Here is a 6,247-nt window from a genome sequence, read left to right as displayed (position 1 = left end):
CCCAGGTGAAGACAGCAGCGATCAAATGGGGCACTTATTCATACTGGGATGGCACGAAGCGCGGCCTCGAGAAAGGGATGGCCTGAATCATCGGATAGGATCTCAACTGGAGAGTTAGGGAAGGCACCTAGAGCTATGCGTAGACCGCAGTGATGAATAGCATCAAGATGGGTAAGGAGAGAGATAGAGGCACAAGACTAGATACGGCAGGCATAGTCAAAAGTGGGGAGGATCAGTGTAGTGTGACGATGGAGGAGTTTTACGGTCTGAACCCCAGGATATAAAGGATAGAGTGTATAAGAGTCGGAGGTGGTGGTAGGTTTTTCCTTTGATATAAAGGATATGGTCTCGCTAGGAAAGTTTGCAGTCAAAAGTGACACCAAGGAATTTGTTTGAGGAAGTGAAGTGGAGTATCTTATAAAGAGAGTGAAGGTTGAGGACCTATACGTGATTGAGAAAAAATGGAGAAGAAATTGGAGTTGGGAAAGCAGAAGACATGGTTAGTGGATCAAGAAGAGGTTAAAGATATTGCACACTGAATTAGTTGACGGAGAGTAAGTATGGAAAGGCCCGAGGCATAGATGGTAAAGTCTTCTGCATACATCGAGGATCGGATACATGTTAGTAGTACCGAGATTAAGAAGTTTCGGCTAAAAGAATTAATCTAATGCTCAGCACACCTCTATGTGGGACAGCTTCAAATGGAGGAAAAGATGAAGTTGAAGAAGTAAATCTAACACGGAAAGTACGAATAAAAAGGAGAGATTTTATGAAGACACCCATTTTCTCTTGTATGCCATGAGAATTATTGAAGAATGGGATATCGCTATGTAGTATCACCTGCCTTTTCCAGGTCGGAGAAAACGGCCAATACTGAGTCCTGACGTGCAGAGGCAGAAGTGATGTCATTTCCAAAATGTGCAATTGGGTCAACTGTGCTTCGAGCACGGCGGAATCCAAAAGAAAGATTCCAGTTGTCCAAATGCTGTTGAAAAGGAAGGATAAGGAGGTAGGTGGAAGATGTCGCAGCATATAGTAATGTATACCGTCAGGGCGTTCGTGTGCGTTGCGGCTCAGCTGTAAGGCAGATATCGGTTCAGCAGAAGAAAGGAGGCAATATAGGACCCAGGAGAGGTTAAGGGTGAGATGGGAGTGCGTTTCTTAGCTGTTTTATATTTGCCAGCTGGTTGTGATAGATCTTCGGATTGCGCGGCGTTGTCTAGCAGATGCGCTTTTAAATGTGCTGAGGGCTGATAACTGGCCGGAGGGTCTCGCTTGTAGTGATAACTTCCATACTACATGCTTCAATCATTTAGATGTGTCGGGAAGTTCTGGGAATGATTGTAAAGGCAGCTCTCAGGACATGGACTATGTAATACGAAAGCATGTCTGAAGTGAAAGAGAAGGATGAAGAGGAAGAGAAAGTGTAGAGAGAGATTAACTGATTAAAAGTATGCCAGTCTGCTCTATCAAAGAACTGGCGCTGGGGGTAGGAGGGAGGAGGAGAATAGGAAACTGATCACTATAAGGGGCTGGTCTAGAATTGGCCAGTGAAAGTCTAGATGAAGGGAAGGGGAGCAAAGAGAATGGTTAATGGTTAAAAGCGAAATAAATGCTAGACATCTGAGGTCATATAACACTATAGGAAAGTATAGTAAAGGGTGATGCCAGGTGATGGGTGCTATGCGTCAACTATCTAGAGTAATGATGGAAAGTTGAAGATGGGTAAGGGGGTTGAGGAGGGAAAGGGTTATGGTGGTTTAGGTAAGGGAATTAGATCAAGTGAAGGATATTTATGCGTCTGAGGAAGGAGAACGTAGGTCTTATCTGTGAGAACGGAAACGGCGAATATTCCAATGTAGGAGAGCTATATCTTAGTTATTTTATGTTAAAGCGCCGGTACGTGTTGGGGAATTTGGGGGGGGGGGGGGAGGAGCTAGGGGGTGTTGTGACATGAGTGATTCCCGTGTGTATCCGGGAGGGAGTGGAAAGGATAGAGGGGATGGAAGAAGGGAGAACGTGCGTATTGTTGGAGTTGAAGGGGGTGGATTGTGTTGGGAGGTAGTAGGAGGAAGTGGTGTGGGGGGAGTATTAGTGGTAGGAGGATGGATATCGGAAGGATGGATAGTTGGAGTTGAAGGGGATGTGTTGTCTTGGAAGGGATTAGGAGGAAGGGGTGTAGGGGTGCTATGAGTAAGAGGGGGATGGATATCAGGAGGATGGGTATCGGAGGTGGACGGAATTGAGGGGGTTAGGTTGTGTTGAGAGGGAGTGTAAGGAAGGGGTGTAGGGGGAATATGAGTAGGAGGGGTATGGATATCAGCAATCACTTCAAGTGTGGAGGGAGCATGAGTTATGGAATTTTGTGTCTTAAGCATATAGCTTTGAAGGTCTTCTATAGTTTCTGCAAAGGAGTTTGTTGAAGAGTTTTGTGGGATAAAGGTTTTCTTATGAGGGGGGGAAGAGACTGGTACCTGAGGAGTAAAGTTAAAGGTAGGTGGAGGAGAGTGTGCAGTACGGGAAGAAGGGGTGGAACGTTTAGTCTTTCTACTGCGGGTAGTGCGGGGAGGGAGAGGGGATGGTGTTGGGGCTGTAGTTGAGATTGGAGCTGTGGTTGAGATTGGGGCGTCTGGATTTAGAGTGGTGAAAGAATTTGACTGTAGAAGTGGAATCTTGAGGTGGAAAGGGAGGGGGGTAGAGCGAGCAACATTACTGGAGTAGGGAGTATAATGGTAAATGGTTAATGGTTAAAATAAATGTGCTAGACATCTAGGTCATATAGCACTATAGGAAGGTATAGTAAAGTGGGATGTCAGGTGATAGTTGCTATGTGTCAATTATCTAGAGTGGTGTTGAAAGGTTGAAGATGGGGGAAAAGGTTATGGTGGTTTAGGTAAGGGAGTTAGATCAAGTGAAGGATATTTATGCGTCTGAGGAAGGAGAACAGGTTAGGCGAGTGTGGCCAATACGTAAGTGTGCGACGGCCGTCTCCCAACGTCTGTTTTTGTGAAATGGAGCTGACCAAGAGGAGATTGATGGTTTTACAGTATGTAATTTGTTGTTGTGGAGTCTTGACCAAAAAGATTGCCATCGGGTATACACAAGAAGGTTTTAAAGTGGGGGTAATGGTGGAGATGGAGGTGGTGGAGGTGGTGGGGATGGTGGGGATCGTGGAGACGGTCGGGATGGTGTTGGTGGAGAAAGTGAGAATCTGTAGCTGGAATATGTGAGAAGCGTTGTTGAGGTGATGTGGACATTGCGGCATAGCATGCAAGAGAATCTGCCTGTTCATTGCCAGGGATTCCAACATGGCTGGGTACCCAGCAAAATCTGACAGATTTGTGACGTGTGGATAGATAGAACCAGTTCTGGATCTTACAGACAAGGGGATTGGTCGAGTGTATAGACTTTATGAGGGTTAAAGAGTTACGGGAGTCTAAAAATAGTAAAAGAGGAAGAGGTGGATGAGTATATGCGTCTTAAGGCAAAAAGGAGTGCATACAGTTCTGTAGTACGGACACTAGATTCAGGAGGGAGGGTTATTTGAAAGTGCAGTTTGGGAATGTTATTGCGAATCCAGCTCCTGAGATGGATTTGGAACCGTCAGTGTAAACATGAATGCTGGAGGAATGAATGGAGACATGGTCAAGGAAATGAGTGAGAAGGATAGAGGGGGAACATCTGATTTTGGTGGGTCAGGGAAAACTAAGGAGTAAATACAGGGGTTAGGTATAAGCCATGGAGGAATGGAATGGACAGAAAGTGGGAGAGGTCGGAGGTGAGGAAATGGGGAATGGGAGACGAGGGTATCCATGCGTACAGGGAGAGGAGTTGGTAAACGTGGAGAAGCGGTAAAGGTATGAAGCAAGGATTGTGGAATAGTTAGTTTGGTAAGGGAAAATTGGTGAAATCGAGCATAGCATCGAAGAGATAGAAGGGCTCGACGTCGAGAGAGGGACGGTATGCCAGATTCAGTATATAGGCTCTCAACTGGAGACGAGCGGAAGGCGCCTAGGGCTAAGCGGAGACCGCTGTGGTGGATTGTATCAAGGTGAGTAAGAAGAGAGGTTGAGGCAGAGGAGTAGATATGGCATCCATAATCGAGAGTGGAGAGAATCAAGGTAACATGAAGATGGAGGAGAGTTTTGCGATCTGAGCCCCAGGAGATGTGGGAAATAATTTGTAAGATTCGGAGGCGACGTTGAGCTTTTTCTTTGATGTACAAGATATGGTCTCGCCAGGACAATTTGGAATCAAATATAACGCCAAGGAATTTGCCAGAAGAACGGTATTGGAGTGGAGCATTATATAAGAAGAGTGGGGGTTTGGGGACCGTAAGTAAGCGAGAGAAAAGGATGGGGAAAATTTAGAGGTAGAGAAGCGAAAGCCATGGTTGGTGGCCCAAGAAGTTACTGATGTTATTGCAGACTGAAGGAATTGACAGAGATCTGGTATGGATGTGCCAGATGCATAGATGGTTAAGTCATCAACATATAGTGATGCTCGGGCTCCTGGTGGTAGGACTGAGACTATGTCATTTACAGCAAGAAGGAATAAAGTGGTACTAAGCACACTTCCTTGTGGGACGCCTTCGAATTGAGGAAAGGATGATGATGTGGAAGAGGCAATCTTGATCTGGCAAGTACGTTTAGAAAGGAAGGATTTAATGAAAACGCCCGTGTTTCCACGTAAACCTAGTGAGGACAATTGTTGGAGGATATGGTATCGCCATGTGGTGCCATATGCTTTTTCTAGATCAAAGAATATGGCTAATACGGATTCATGGCGTGCAAATGCCGATGTAATGTATGTCTCAAAATGGGCAAGTGGGTCTGCTGTACTTCGGGCACGTCGGAAACCAAACTGGGAAGGGGAAAGGAGATTATGAGATTCAAGGTACCACATTAAGCGGAAGTTAACCATTCGTTCTAGTAGTTTGCACAAGCAGGTAGTTAGAGCTATGGGGTGGTAATCTTGGGGTAGGGTACCTGATTTATTGGGTTTTAAGAAAGGTAGGATAAGAGCATCTCGCCAATGAGAAGGAAAATTTCCTGACGTCCATATGTGGTTGAAAATAGTTAAAAGGAAGGATAGAGAGGAAGATGGGAGGTGTCGGGGCATACGATAGTGAATACCATCAGGGCCTTCATGAGTGTTGCGGCATGACTGTAATGCAGCGTTGAGTTCAGAAGAAGAAAAAGGAGCATTATAGGACTCATCAGAGGATAGGGTGTGTTCCTTGATGGCTTTAATGGAAGAAAAGTGTGGAGAAAGGTGAGAGCCACTACTGACCTGGCTGAAATAGTTGTCCAGTTCATTAGCTACATCGACAGGTTCAGATATGAGAGTATCTCGAATATGGAGGACGGGTGCAGGGTGGGAGGGATGTTTGCCTGATAATTTATGGATCCGTCGCCAAATAGCTGAAATAGATGTAGAAGATGTAATTGATGAAACAAAATTTTGCCAGCTATTTGTTTTGCTGTTTTTAATTGTACGGCGAAGATGGGCAGATGCTCTTTTAAAGGAAATAAGGGCTGATAGCTGGTGAAGGGTGCCTCGTTTGTAGCGATAGCTGTTCTAGGCTGCTCGTTTTAAGCAAAGCGCTTTGGTGCAATCAGAATTCCACCATGGAACACATTTAGAGGTATAAGGTCTTGAAGTTCGAGGAAAAAAACAATGTAGCATATCTGAAATGGACGGTAAGGGGGTTGGAGGGATAGGTATAGTAGAGAGTAAAGTGAAAGTATGCCAGTCAGCTCTATCAAAGCACCAGCGTGGAGGATTAGGAAGTGGTACATATGAAGTAGGAGAAAGGAGTTGGGAAGTGGTCACTTTAGGGGAAGTGGTCTAGAACTGATCAATGGAAATCTAGATGTAAAGTAGGAGAGCATAGAGAGAGGTCAAGGCATGAAAAGGATTGTGTGCGCATGTCAAAGTGTGTGGGGCGATCTGAATTAAGAATAATTAGGTTATTTGTGAAGAGGAAGCGTTCTAGAGATCGGCCTCGAGAGTTGGTGGTAGAGTCACCCCACAGAGTGTGGCGGCAGTTGAAATCACCAACTACGAGGAAGGGTGGTTGGAGTTGGGAAATTAGAGTCTCAAAGGCAGCAAAATCAATGGGATGGGATGGGGAGAAGTAGACTGAAATCACTGTGATCCAGCGGCGAAGAAAGATGCAAATAGCTGTGCACGGGACAGAAGTTTGTATGGGAGGTATGACATAAGGTGTTTTATGATGGATAAA

Source organism: Penaeus vannamei, chromosome 25, assembly GCF_042767895.1.
Source record: "Penaeus vannamei isolate JL-2024 chromosome 25, ASM4276789v1, whole genome shotgun sequence".
Taxonomy (NCBI): domain Eukaryota; kingdom Metazoa; phylum Arthropoda; class Malacostraca; order Decapoda; family Penaeidae; genus Penaeus; species Penaeus vannamei.
This window is presented reverse-complemented; position numbering follows the sequence as displayed.